Source organism: Narcine bancroftii, chromosome 8 (genome assembly GCF_036971445.1).
Source record: "Narcine bancroftii isolate sNarBan1 chromosome 8, sNarBan1.hap1, whole genome shotgun sequence".
Classification (NCBI taxonomy): domain Eukaryota; kingdom Metazoa; phylum Chordata; class Chondrichthyes; order Torpediniformes; family Narcinidae; genus Narcine; species Narcine bancroftii.
Genome location: NC_091476.1, coordinates 108,833,065 through 108,846,194, shown reverse-complemented (window position 1 = coordinate 108,846,194; position 13,130 = coordinate 108,833,065). Strand labels below are relative to the sequence as shown.

Below are 13,130 nucleotides of genomic sequence, written 5' to 3'. Positions count from 1 at the left end.
AAATCACTTGCATCTTTGCCTGCCTTTCTCTCAACAATATCCAAGTCTACAATACTGGATGAAATTTTTTTTTTTTTTTAATTTTTTTATAAATGATGATCAGCATTCCCTTTAGGTGAAACGCCAAAAAATTGTGCATCAATTTCCTTATTTCCCCCTGTAAAATTAACTCCAAATCCCAATTATTGTTTGCTGTGGCCCACTGTATCACATTGAGTACTTTAGTCATAAATCAATATTGCCATTAATATCGTACTTAATCCATGGTGGCAAATGTCTGCAAAGGTCATTTATTTACTGTCTCCTTGTGTTCCCAGATGTTGTGCTATGCAATGAATTCCATCTCCCCAAATTAACAGCCACTACGATTGCCAGTCCTGATAAGCTTTGATTTTCAAGATTAATTATTTGTAATTTTCAAGGGACAAAGCAAGGCAATATATTGATTAGCAAAGAATGGTACAAGCTCAACAAACTTAGGAATTATAGCCAAGTTGCACACAGGCAGAGAAAAATATTTAGCATCAAAATTCTTATATGTTGCAGCCAAAGAAGTATTTGTGGGAAAAAAAACTACAATCACATACTTAATTGAATTAAGAGAGAATAAATACAAAAAACAGGTGACAAATATTCACTGTTATTGCTTGTGCAAAGGAAGTCTAGTCCTTTGCAAAATCACAAGACGAGTTATTTTTAAAAAAAAGCTTTTTTTAAAAAAAAAACAGCATGGAACAGTGCCCAGAAAGATGGAATGCAATTCAAACATTACATACAAATGGCAAAAAAAAACAATTACAGAACAGGAGAGAAAAATCAAGGAGGTAGGATTGTTGGACAGCTCAGAGTTGTCATCAGCCTATTGAGCAAAACAGTCTGCTTTAACCACTCCAAGCAGAAAGAGTAAAGCAAGTGCAAATACATACAAGCCCAAATAGTTAAAAAGCAACTGCTGCTTTCCATTGACACCTTGACTTTTAGCAATTTAAAATGGCTTGGCTCCAATTGGCTTTAAATTAGCTGCTAACATTTGATTAGTCAAAGCCAAGTGTTGTTGGGTAAAACATCTAACTAAGGTCTGTAACCCATCCAAATCACACTTAACACCCTGATCATGTGGCATATGCCTCAAGATCAATTCCAGGGTCTCCATTCTATAGAAATTCAGGCCGCATTTCACGGTCACATTTTTTGGTGGGTTTCCCATTCAGACCAGAGCAGTGGAAATGCAAATATGCTCTTATTGAAAATTGTCAAAATACTTCTTGGCATTCAATAGAGGGAAGGCCCATAGTCACCAGCTTCATAGAATTACAATATATTGTACTGGTCCATGGAACCCAACCACAGTCCTAATGACCCACCTTCAACACAAACTTCTATCCACCCTCCTTCAGTTGACTGATTGTTTTCATCTTTGCATTTAACTACATTTCTCTCAAATACATCAATGCTATTTGCAAATGCTCTGCATGGTAGCAAGTTCAGTATTAAGTATCTGCCCAAGTTCAATTGATTCCTATTGAATTTACTCACCATTCACTTATATACACAAAACTCTTAGTTTCAGACTCTCATACATCTCAGAATCCCTCCTTTCCAATGCCCTGCACCACCCCCCCCCCCCCCAAACACACCATCCTGCCTCAACAAAAACACATCTCAGCACCTTTGGTCATGTGCAACTATACTCTAGAATCAACTAAAATACCTTGTATCTCCATGTTAGTCTCTGCCCAGCAAAGGCATCTAATCTGAGTCAGATACCAGTAGGCTCAAGTACTATTCCAAAACTTGAGCACTAATCCAGTTCTGTATTATTAGAAGTGCTGATTAAATATTGTGGATTCACCTACTTGGCACTGCAAAGTTCTCCCAATGCCCTGGCCAAAATACCCACCCCTTCCAGCACACATGAACTATCTGATCATGGCATTCATAAAAATGGCTCTATTATTGCTCTATCTTGAGAACAACTTGGCTATTAGCAAAGTGCATGTTTTAAATCACTGCACTTTCACACAAACTGCTTCAGATTTTAAAACTGTTAAGTTTAAAAAAAAATGAAAATTTCTAAATTCCAAAAAATTATTCATAAAGTCTTTCAGTAAAATGAAAGCTGCAACTTACTATCAAAATGGAACATTTAAAAAAAATTACACATGCATGTTGCCAATAAAAAGGTCACTGACTCATAAGATATTGGACTCTTTCAGTAACGCAGCTAGCGAACGATTCATTGTTCACTCACTGCGGAGCTATTACCTGCACTGCATTTAAATTTCTCTCCAAAACAATTTGTTTCAAGGCAGTAACATTCCTCCAAAGTACAGCTGGTGCAATAAAACAGCTTATGGTTCAGAAGCCAATTTGATTGAAGTGTCACATTGTACCACACTGCACAGCATTCATTATTCCATATAATAAAAGTGCATAGTTTCATAATAAACCAATTTATGGAACACCCATCCCCAGTATTTGGATTACCTTCAAAAATAACAGCAACAATACTGAGTAAGCATCTCAGGGTATACTCATACTGAATAAAACTCTCCCCTCCCCCATCCTCATGAACTCACTGCCAATGCTTTCAACTTCCTGGACAAGTACTATTATCCAGCATAAATGTAGCAACTGCACACAAAGCAACTTAAATGCAATGGTGACCAACAAAGCACAATGCATAGCAGAGTTCCCACCATTCTAGCCTTTCAAGGACAACATCTCATCCAATGATGTAACAATACTTAAAATGGGGATGAGGCTAGGCTGTCTCTTGGTTATTTACACATCCATTTAATGTACATTTTTTAAACACAAACAAGAGAAAAAAAACTTGTGAAGAGTCAATTTAACCAAATTTCCTACTCCACAAAATGAACTTCATTTGCTATTTTTTAAAACCATAGCCATAGTTAGAGCAGTACTTCATTGCCAAGTACTTTTGGACAACATGCTGTCAAAAACCCAGCTTTCATTTCCTTAATAGAATTGTTTCAATCGAAACCAATCATTTTGCCCAAGATTGGAACCATCTATCCTTTTCAGTTCACTCAAAGTTCCCCATACCATGCCAGTTTCTTGTAATACTGTAAACCACTAAAAGTATAGATTTATATTTCAAGATGCTCTCATAACTATTTTTATAAGTTGTACATCAACTTTATTCAATTATTTCATTTGTACTCCATTAATTGCTTGAATCTGTTGGTCAAGAGTGAATGTCACAAATCCCCCCCCATCTCCCTCCCCCGGTGTTATTTTAAAAAAATTCATCATCTAACAAGTATGAAGCATCAAGTGCAAAAAAAAGTGACATGGTTAATGAGCAAGAAAAGAGCAAGTTTTAATGAGATTTATTACTACAGAATATGGAGGCAAGATTAGTCAGCTGGAATGGCTTGTTTCACTGAAGGAAGTAAAGATTAGGTTTAAAAAAAATAAAGCTTGAGAATGAGCATTATGGTACACTCTAGTAATGTACTAAACCCCATAGCAAGTTAGTAGTGAAGAGGAAACAATGCACTCAGAATATTATAACGTTGCAAGAATTTTTGTTCACTGCTATTAATTCATCACCCCTGGCTAACCTATTTCACCCAACTTTTGAAGAAGTCACACTGGCCTCACCAGACACAGCTAAAGTCCAGAGAGTTTTTCATGGATATAAAAGTTGGAAAATCTTACCCACTGATCATGACACAGCAAAATCCTTAAACGACTCAGGGAGATGGAATAGAGTAGAGCATGGTGGTAAAAAGAAGGGAGAAATAGTATACAAAAACAAGGATGAGAGAACCACCAATGTTTAGAGCTTAGGCGCCGGATAAATATAAAGTTGCCTGTCAGAGTGAGCAAGTTCGATCAGGAGAAGAGGGTCCAGCTGAGATCAATCTAGGTAGAGGGTGGGTGGGACCGACCCCCCCAACAAAAACTCACACCTGTTCAAACTGAGCAGTCACCCTCGGGTTGCGAACAACAGTGGAGGCAAGGGCAGGAATAATATTTGCTATTTACTTTATTGGGGGGAGAAACACGAAGGAAATCAGAGCTGATACACCCAGGTGGATTATTACACAGATCGGTCCGCGACTGACAGCTTGTATTGGGGGGGGGGGGGGGGGGGGGGGGGGAATAGTGGGGAAAAAAATCCTCATTGATGCAATAGATCACCCGTGGAGTCCAATTAATGGCAATCCCCTATCATTGTGAACATGGAGACATTTTCCTTCAGGTCTCCATGTTCTGCCTCAGCAAGAATTAAACATTTAACCAACTCAAAATAACACCGCTTTCCACTCATCGCTCCTGAAAAACGTTCGGTCCACAGTTCAAGCTGCCAACCCTGACACGAATCGGAGGATCGTGATCTCCCCGTGCTGGGGACTGGAACACAAACATCTCGGCTGACGCGCGGGTCGAGTCCCAGAGTGGACCCGGGACGTCCAGCAGATGTTAAGTCCTGGTTCGCTCTCTCGGAGGAACCCGAACGATCGCACTGGTTCGAGCCATGGAGTTATCCCGGTAATATTTATCCGTTAACTGAGTTCAGTACTCCCAATAAACCGGCTCATGTGCCCCAGTGGCCGTAACGTACTTCAGGAACAGGAGGCGCTAGAGAAATTCAACTTCTCCCTAATGGAGTCTATTTTAACTTCGTTTTTACTGGTTGTTTCGGGTCATCTTCAAACACCTGGCATTTCTCAATCTCTCTAACCCCCATATCCCGTCATTAAATGTCAATTTTGGAAATAAAAAGTTCCTTACACGCATCAACTCTAAAGAGAAGGGGGCAGCTTTTTTTCCAAGCAAGAAACCATTGTAATTATTAACCGTATGAACCACGAAACATTTAAACTCCGCCAACTAATATAGTCTCGTTGACGCCTGCCCCACGTTAGCGCCACGAAAATACGCTGAAACTTGTTTTCGGAAATGTAACACCCAAACGTTTCATTTGGCAGACAAAGGCATCCTCGTATGTCCCAATGTGTCTATTTTGAGACGAAAGAGGACGCGGCTTCAAGCGCCGCCGTGCGAGGGTGGACGGATCCTTAAACACGGTCCTTGCTGTGAGAATGAATAACTTGGTGGTTGCTTTCCAAGCTTGGCTCAACTTAATTGTACAGTTAGAATTACAGGGAATTTAGAATTATTTACGATCATTAAGAATAACTTTGTAATATTACAATCCTCTTAAATCAACGTCTGAAGTTCGGAAGTCCGGTGTATCGCCAACTGTTTGTAGAGGTGGGAGGGCTTGATACCACCTCCGTGGTGACCGCCGAGTCGCTTCTCCTTCTTCCCCCGAGCTCACCGACCCCTCTTTGCCCAATCCACACCTCCTCTCTTCTGGGTCATTTGCAGTCAGCTTCACTGCACAGTGAATCACTGTTACGGTCTGTAATTAAGAACCTTCATGCAAATAGGGTTCACCGGCGAGGAGGAAATGGAATACATTGCAGGTGGGTTACTATTCTCTTGCGTGTCAACGGGATTTAAAAGGGGTTACAGAGAGGCATGGCGAACGTTGCACCAACGCCGCTTTAAATACACGGCCGCCTCTCCCCGAGAGCAAGAGGGATCAAAGCACAGTGTTGTGAATCTCAGCAGCGATCGGCCGGCGCACGGAGCCCGCTGGACGCCGGAACCCTTGGGAGCTCCCCACATCAATAAAACACACACACACACACCAACCCCTCCGTCGAAAACACCGCGAAATCAGTTTAAAAAAAAACAAATCACGGTCGCCTGTTCAGCAAATAATTTACAAGACCAGAAAGGGGAGGAAAAATCATTTATATATAGAAAGACGCACACATGCAAGAGGGGATAAAAAAAATACCCAAGTGTCCAGTAACAAAGACGGGGTCAGCATCTCCCGCATGTTATAAATGCATTTCATTCTGACCACGGTTTCTGTCTAACCTTCCGATGGATGGAAGCCGCTGTCTCCCCATCTAGTGAGTTTTGTGGACCAAATATTCTCTACCCAGACAAAGAATCAGACAACAAGCAAAGCCCAAAAGGAGAAATGAACATTCAAACGCGCAAATACAATGCTCAGACTGCAGGACAGTAGCATTATTTCTCTGCCTACCTTATTTTTCCTCTCTGGGTATAAATAGGTTTGCTCTTTTTATATTAATACAATCGTCTTTTCATTCAGCACAGCCTCAGTCTCGAGGTTCTTACCGAATTATGCACGCTATTATTAGCGCAGCATACAAAACAGTTCACAGTGCGCGCCGCACTCATACACATACACCTCTCTGTTTTAATGTAGCAAATCAAAAGACTGGAGACGTCATCCGCTCGCGTCTGGGACTGAGTCAAGTCCGCATCAGAGAGCTGGATGCCGACCGTCAAAGTTGCAGACTAGGCGCCCTGTGACAGCTCCCGCCGCGCCATCTTTGATGCTGGCGTATCTCCCACTTCTCGTCTTCCTTTTTCTCTCTCCCTCCCTCTTTCTTTCCTTACCTCCTCTCTCCTTCCCCTCTCTTCCTCCCTCCTCTTTCCCTTCCTCCTCTCTTCCACCCTCCTCCCCTCCTCTCTCCCTCCCCCCTCATTTATAACAGATATCAAAATACAATGGCATCTTGATCATCTAATTTATCCCCAGCATATTTTCTTCACTGGTTAATACAGATCTGCAAGAGAGGGGTTTGAATTCAACGTTCAAAATATTTGCATTTAGCTAAAATCTTGTGTGCCCACAATTCTTCATAATTGCACAAGAGAGAATCGGGCCACTGGTTTCGGGTGTTGTCCATTGTTTTTCTATTTTATTCGAGTGTACAGTAAATGCTTTTTACTCCCACTATTTTTAATGACAGCTGTGTGGCTGTCGGAAAGTCACGTTAAAGTTTTCGGCTCACCATTCCAAGCTTGGCCTCGCACTTTGATCGCTCTACAGTGACTCGTTGATTAGCCCCGTCGTTTATTTTTCCGCTGACATGCACAATACAAGGCGGAGAGTGACCAACGGAACCTTGTTTTTTTTTCAAAGTGTTATCACATTCATGACTTTACTCTGGCTAAAGTCCCTGAAGGAAAGCAAGAACGCTAATGCAACAATATGAAATCAATGCCTGGCAGTTCTGATTTAGGATACACATTTAATCTTATGAAATACCCGTATATTTAAAAGAGCGGCCGGACGAGATCATCCCTCAGCTTTTACTGTTTTGATGTCCTGGGTTTTCTGATTTTAATTTCAATATTTTAACCGTTGAAAGGAATCTTTCAAAAGTATTACATTCATTGTGTTATATATTAAATAACTCCAAATGTCCCATTTTAATATTTTCTTAAGTAAAAATTGCTCACTCGTTATTCAATAGTCTTCCCATTGCAGTAAGACAAAAAAAAATCTGGTTAACATTGTCTTGTACCCAGTGAGTGGATTTTATTAGGCATTACATTCTTACTCCTTGTACAAAATACTGGATAAAAGATCATGCAATATCATTATAATTTGACCAAAAACATAGGTTACAAGTTACCATTGCCTTACTTCACATAACATAAATTGTTTTTAAACGGAAACAATACAACCATACCATTCGTGCAAGAGCTTCTAATGTCACGAGTGTATTCAGTGTATGTACATGGAGGAGCAGAAAGAGGGAGATCTATTCAGGCCATGGTAATAGAAATCATTAAATATAAGCCTTTATTAGCTTCTCTATTTAGATCACAGAGTTCCCAGTCTTCTATTAATATTGCAAGTAGTCATTAACATTTGGAACCACTCGGATCCACCTGTGCCCACGAATATCACTATTGATCAAAATGACAGCTATGTTAGATATATACAAACTGTTGCCACTTGGCATAATGGTTCTCAAAACTAACTATGGTATTTATATGGACTCCTGATGAAGTTTTAGAAATCTTGTTCCTAAATATGTATCATTTGTGCAGTGTTGGGGCAAACAAAAAATGAGACATGAGGGTAGATTTGGGAATTTTTAAAATATTTTATTTTAAAAGACTTGATCAAATATATCCAAACAATATAAATCATTTTCTTATCACACAATATCCCTTCTCTGGATATTAAATAAACCTTAAAAGGCAAAAAAAATTAAAACTTAAAACTAATACATGTCATCTGTACCACAAACTTAACTCAGTCTGTTCTTTATTTATCTGTTAGGATAGTTTGTATCTTAACTTATTTCTTAAGGGGGGGGGGGGCTATAGATCATACCTGCACACCTATGTACTTCAGGTACAGCTGCCACACTTCCAATACTCCATCATATAATACTAAGTTAAGAGTTAGACTTCTATATACTTTCTGGCTACCAACAAAACGATATTCACAATTTGAATTTGGTATTTGGATCATCTAAACTGTACTTCACTACTATCTCCCAGAAGGAACAAATCTGGGTCTTGTGGAAACTCCACTTTTGCAATTTTTTTAAAGCTGTCCACCAGCTCTACCCAGAAGGATCTCACGTTCATACATAGCCAGATGTAGTGGAATACATTTGGGATCCTTGACCTAATGTGTATGAAACATAATGGACCATGTTAAGAGAGGAAAGACAAAAGGTTAAATTCATTTGTATCTCCATCAAGTTATTGAGAGACACATTCAAACTCAAGAAGCACTCCTGAGATAATAGATGAATGTACTGTGAAAATATCAGATTGCTAAGTACATCCATTGCAAACACACAAGGTGTGACTGGACCTGGTGTTAGTGGCACATACATGTGGGCATTAAGGTGTCTGGCTCCAGTATAATGCCAGGAAACATCTTCTGTCTCAAGATTACATTTAAAATTATGGGAGTTATTGCTTGAATATTCCAGATAGTTACCTATTCACCAGCTTGAGCTTTCAATCACCTATCACACATTACCCTTGTTTCTAACATGTACAAAACACTATGTATTTTGATTTTGGGAGTCTTTCCTGTCTGATCACCCCAAATGAATGATTGCATTGAAATGTTACTCCTGATTTTGGTCTCTAAGTAGCCAATCACCCAATACATCAATGCTGCAAATGTAAGGATGTACTAAGAAAATATTATCTTTACTCCTATTCGAATCACACAAGGTGAACAATGAGCATGTCCAACATGTGGGGGGGATCCAACAACTTTCCACTGACATCCAATGAATCAACTGCTAATCAACATCTTTGGAGTCATCATTACTGAGAAATTTAATGAGGCCACATCAATTGGTACCACCATAATTTGTGCTTTTAAAAACAGCTCAGACCCTGTAGATGACTCACCTGGCTTTCCCTATGTCTTATTTTCCCATGACTAATTAGGTAAAGTCATCAATAGGGGTGGGATGAACTCTACTTGAATGGACAACTGCTCTTCACATATTTTCAAGAACCTCAATACTACCAGAATAAAACAATCTGATTAATTCGCATGGCAAGCATTACCTTAGCTATTTCCTCACTTCCGAAACTCTGCATTGCTATTGAAGTGAATACTGCCTACAGAAAGCACTTCAGCAACCTTCCAAGGGAAATTTGGCAGGACCTTCAAACACACAACTTGTGATATTTAAAACGATAAGGCCAAGAGGTAATGTGGAATTATCCCTCCAAGTTGGAGGCCATCCTTACTTGAAAAATAATATATTTTCTCCACAGTGCCCTGAATAATTCACCTAACGGTAACAGGGGATGCCAAAGACTTCAGCAGTTCAACAAGGCGAATCATCACTCCCTTCTCAATTTGAAATGTCGGATTTACCTGTGATATCTTCATCCCATGGATGAGCTGCAACACCATCGCTGTGTGCATGCTAGCTTTCAACATTTACTAATAGGCGCATAAGGTGTGACAGCTAGTGGAAATCTATGTATTTATGATACTTATAATCTCATGGGAGAAGAATTCATACCGTTGATTAAGTCGTCCCTGTACTATGTGCAAAAGTATGTCGGGGGAAAAAAAGAGTCATTCGTCTATAACAAGATGTGGAGTCATAATTGAATGTGAGTCAAAATGCCATTCCCAATGAATTTATAGGATTACTATCTCATTGAATACAATGTGTTCTGGTTAGTGCTGGTATTCTGTGCAGAAGTTAAAGACAAAGTCCCAGTTTTCAGTGACCCAGTTTAATCGATTCGCGCTAAATCAGCACAAGGAATATCTTTTAGAAAAGTTCCGGGTGCATTATTCAAAAGTGGGCTCCGAATGAGTGCTGCTTGAAAACGCAAGGGATGCAGTAGAACTGGATGAATTCAGAATGACACACCATAGGGTCATTGAGGGAACTGCGCCACGACGCGCGGTCTCTTTCTGCTTCCATCGATCAAGAAGGAGGGCTATTCGTAAATCGAATGCAAAATCAGTGGTCACCGCCGTTCGATAGACACTTAAGCATCAAGTCACGCATTGGGGTGAACTCTGTCCGTGCTATCAATTTACTCGCTGCCCGTTTGGTCCAGGAGTGAGTTGCTTCTTCGCTGTTGGACAGCGCCCCGCGCTTCTGCAGATGAGAAAAGTCTGACTCGCGTGAACAGACAGACTTGCAGCAAGTTTCCTGCAGATACCTTGTGATTGAAGTTGGGCTCATGTGATTTAATTGCATTTTAACTGCACGGACTTGCAAGCAATATTCGTGCCTGGAACAAACATGGAGGCATTGCGTTCACCCTCCCGAGAGCTTTAAAAGATCCAGGTATTTCAGTAAATTCAGCACGAGGGTCGTTTCTGCAGAACTGGCTTGAATTTTAAGATTAATTTTACATTATATCCAATTCCCAAACGGCATCGACGAAGTGACATCTCGTTCAAATTACTCGTGTGTCAAGTTAACCCGATATTCGGTGTGAGAAACCAAGGTAATGTCCCCAGGAGCCAATTTCAGCCTTGAACTAAAAATGCCGAGCCCTTTCACATTCGATTTCGGGCGTGTATCTGGGGAACAATTTATTAACAGTCGGCAGAGAAGCGTGAATTGCCTCCGAAGGCGAGTGGGAGGGGACACGTTTCGGGAGATTTCAGTCATCGATCTATCTGCCTCAAAGTTATTTTGCCGTCATGCTTAGTGTCATTCCGCGATTTATTTATGACACATCAGATTACAACCCAGATTTTACCACCTTTCTGCAAAAAAAATTAGTCAAAGGAAGATTCTCAAAGAAATACTTAATTTCTGTCCCAAGAAAGTTGAAAGAAACTTTCGTGAGATCAAAACTACAGTGGGGAACGCTGATAGAATTCCCATTTCGCTACCGTACTTCCCTGGTTGCTTTCTATCCAATAAATGTGAAACTTTGTGTCCAATAAAGCCATTTGTTTGCCCTTCCAAAGGCACCAACCCCTTTCTGAAGTGGACCTAACCCTTTCTGAAACCACGTTTGACTCCTATTGAGTGAGGTTTCTACTACTACCACGCCCCCACCGCACCACCCTCCCTCGATCGAGTTTAGCAGCCTACTTAAGGATTCAGGCGAACTTTACGGATGGATAAATTTAAAAATTATACTTAAAAGTTATAACATTAATTTTGTGGGGAAAAAAACTACAGGCAATATTTGTTAAAGGGGTTAAAAAAAAGAATTTAAATGAACGTCAAAGAAGACAGTACTGAATTCATGCAAGAGGGTTTCGTTAAAAAAAAGTTTTACAAGCTGTGCCTTGCGCTCTGCAGAAGGGATTAATGAAATGTTATACATGACTTCAACACCCCATTTCCGCCATGATTCTCTTCTTTATCGAGAGCGTTGCAATCAGCCCCGAATTAGCTTCAGAGAGATGTATGTGTGTTGGAGAGAGATGAGTGTGTGTGGGGGAGAGGGGGGGTGGGGAGAGATGTGTGTGTGTGTGGGGTGGGGGGATGATATGTATGGGTGTGTGCTGGATCTTGCTTACTTTGTTTCTTGCTCACTGATTTTCGTTTGTACATAGACAATTGCTGCCAGGTTGCCTGCAGACTAGGCAAAAAAAATGGTTCAGTACTGATAAGAAGAGCCGAAGAGGCCTGTTTCTATGGTTCTGTGATTCAAACGTACGCTTCGCCATCACCTTCCAAGAGTTACAATCCAGTGCTATTGTTGAATAAAGCTGAAAATGTCAAGAATTTTGTTGTTGCTGAGGATTGCTTGACTAAATTAGGGAATGGGTTTCTTTTGGTGAGGCCGAGGAACTGATTCTATCCAATTTTTTTGGGTGCATTCATATTTTTAGAACTGTAATTAATCGTTAGAACCATAGAATATTACAGTAAAGAAACAGTCCTTTGGGCTCTTCTCCTTTATGCCCAACTATTATTCTGTCTAGTCCCACTGACCAGCACCCATTCCATATTGCTCCCTACTCCTTTCATTCATGTACTTGCACAATTTTTTCTTAAATGTCAAAAATTGAGCCCACATTCACCACTCCAGCTTCACACCATTCTTTGCATGAAGAAGTTCCCCTAAACCTCCCCTTTCACCTTTAACCCATGTCCTCTAGTTATCATCTAACCTAGGAGGAAAAAGCCTACTTGCATTTACTCCAACTGTCCCCATCAAAGTATGCCTTTCATACTTTGTGTAAGGGTTAAAATGAATTGTAAGTTTCAAGCAGCTAGATAATGTTTTCAAATTTCATGAGTATGTCTTCATAGAAACAGTTTTTATGCAAGGTCTTTTTAATGCATGTTTAATATAAACAAGTTTAGTTTTGAATTTGCTTTTGTAATGTCCAGAACCAAGGAAAAATGTAGAGAGACAGCTAATTTCTTTGACCATTCTGTTGAAAGTATTAACATATTAATATATTAGTGTCCATTTTATTAACTGTTTTAAGCATAGTTTAATTGTTTTAATGTTCAAATAAACAGTGAAAATCTCAATGCTATTTTAGAACATACTTTTCATTTTAATGAGTCGTAAAACAATGTCTGCATGCTGCCCAAGCAACTATTAAGGGAAATAGTTACACTATTTTATATGAATCTTTGGAAGTCTCCACATTTGAGGTCTTTGGATTATTGACCTACATTGAACATAATGAGTATCAAAGATTGGGGCAGAGGATAAGAGATGGACAAGGCAGACATTTTATTTAATAATTTAACTGCCTCCAGAGTCATAGAGGTAAACACAATCTGCTAGAGGAACTCAGCATCAGTGGGAGAAAATAA

The 13,130-nt window shown here is 39.9% G+C and overlaps 1 protein-coding gene and 1 long non-coding RNA gene across 8 annotated transcripts in view; one reads left to right on the top strand and one right to left on the bottom strand.

The window, feature by feature from the left end:
• zbtb16a (zinc finger and BTB domain containing 16a) overlaps nucleotides 1-6,950 on the bottom strand; it is a 235,986-nt gene extending 229,036 nt beyond the window's left edge. Inside the window, exon 1 of one of the 7 annotated variants that reach the window (XM_069894826.1) lies at nucleotides 6,879-6,950. The gene's annotated coding sequence lies outside the window, so the exon portion shown is untranslated. Of the gene's footprint in view, nucleotides 1-3,687; nucleotides 3,952-4,277; nucleotides 4,301-4,767; nucleotides 5,002-5,189; nucleotides 5,380-6,100; nucleotides 6,305-6,878 lie in introns of those variants that run through there. The other 6 variants (XM_069894821.1, XM_069894822.1, XM_069894823.1 and 3 more) reach the window with 6 other exon arrangements.
• Nucleotides 5,177-12,767, top strand: LOC138741164 (uncharacterized). Its single transcript, XR_011343367.1, has 3 exons — nucleotides 5,177-5,465; nucleotides 9,637-10,839; nucleotides 11,909-12,767. It is a non-coding gene; the product is annotated as an uncharacterized lncRNA (long non-coding RNA).
• Nucleotides 12,768-13,130: the final 363 nt, after the last annotated feature.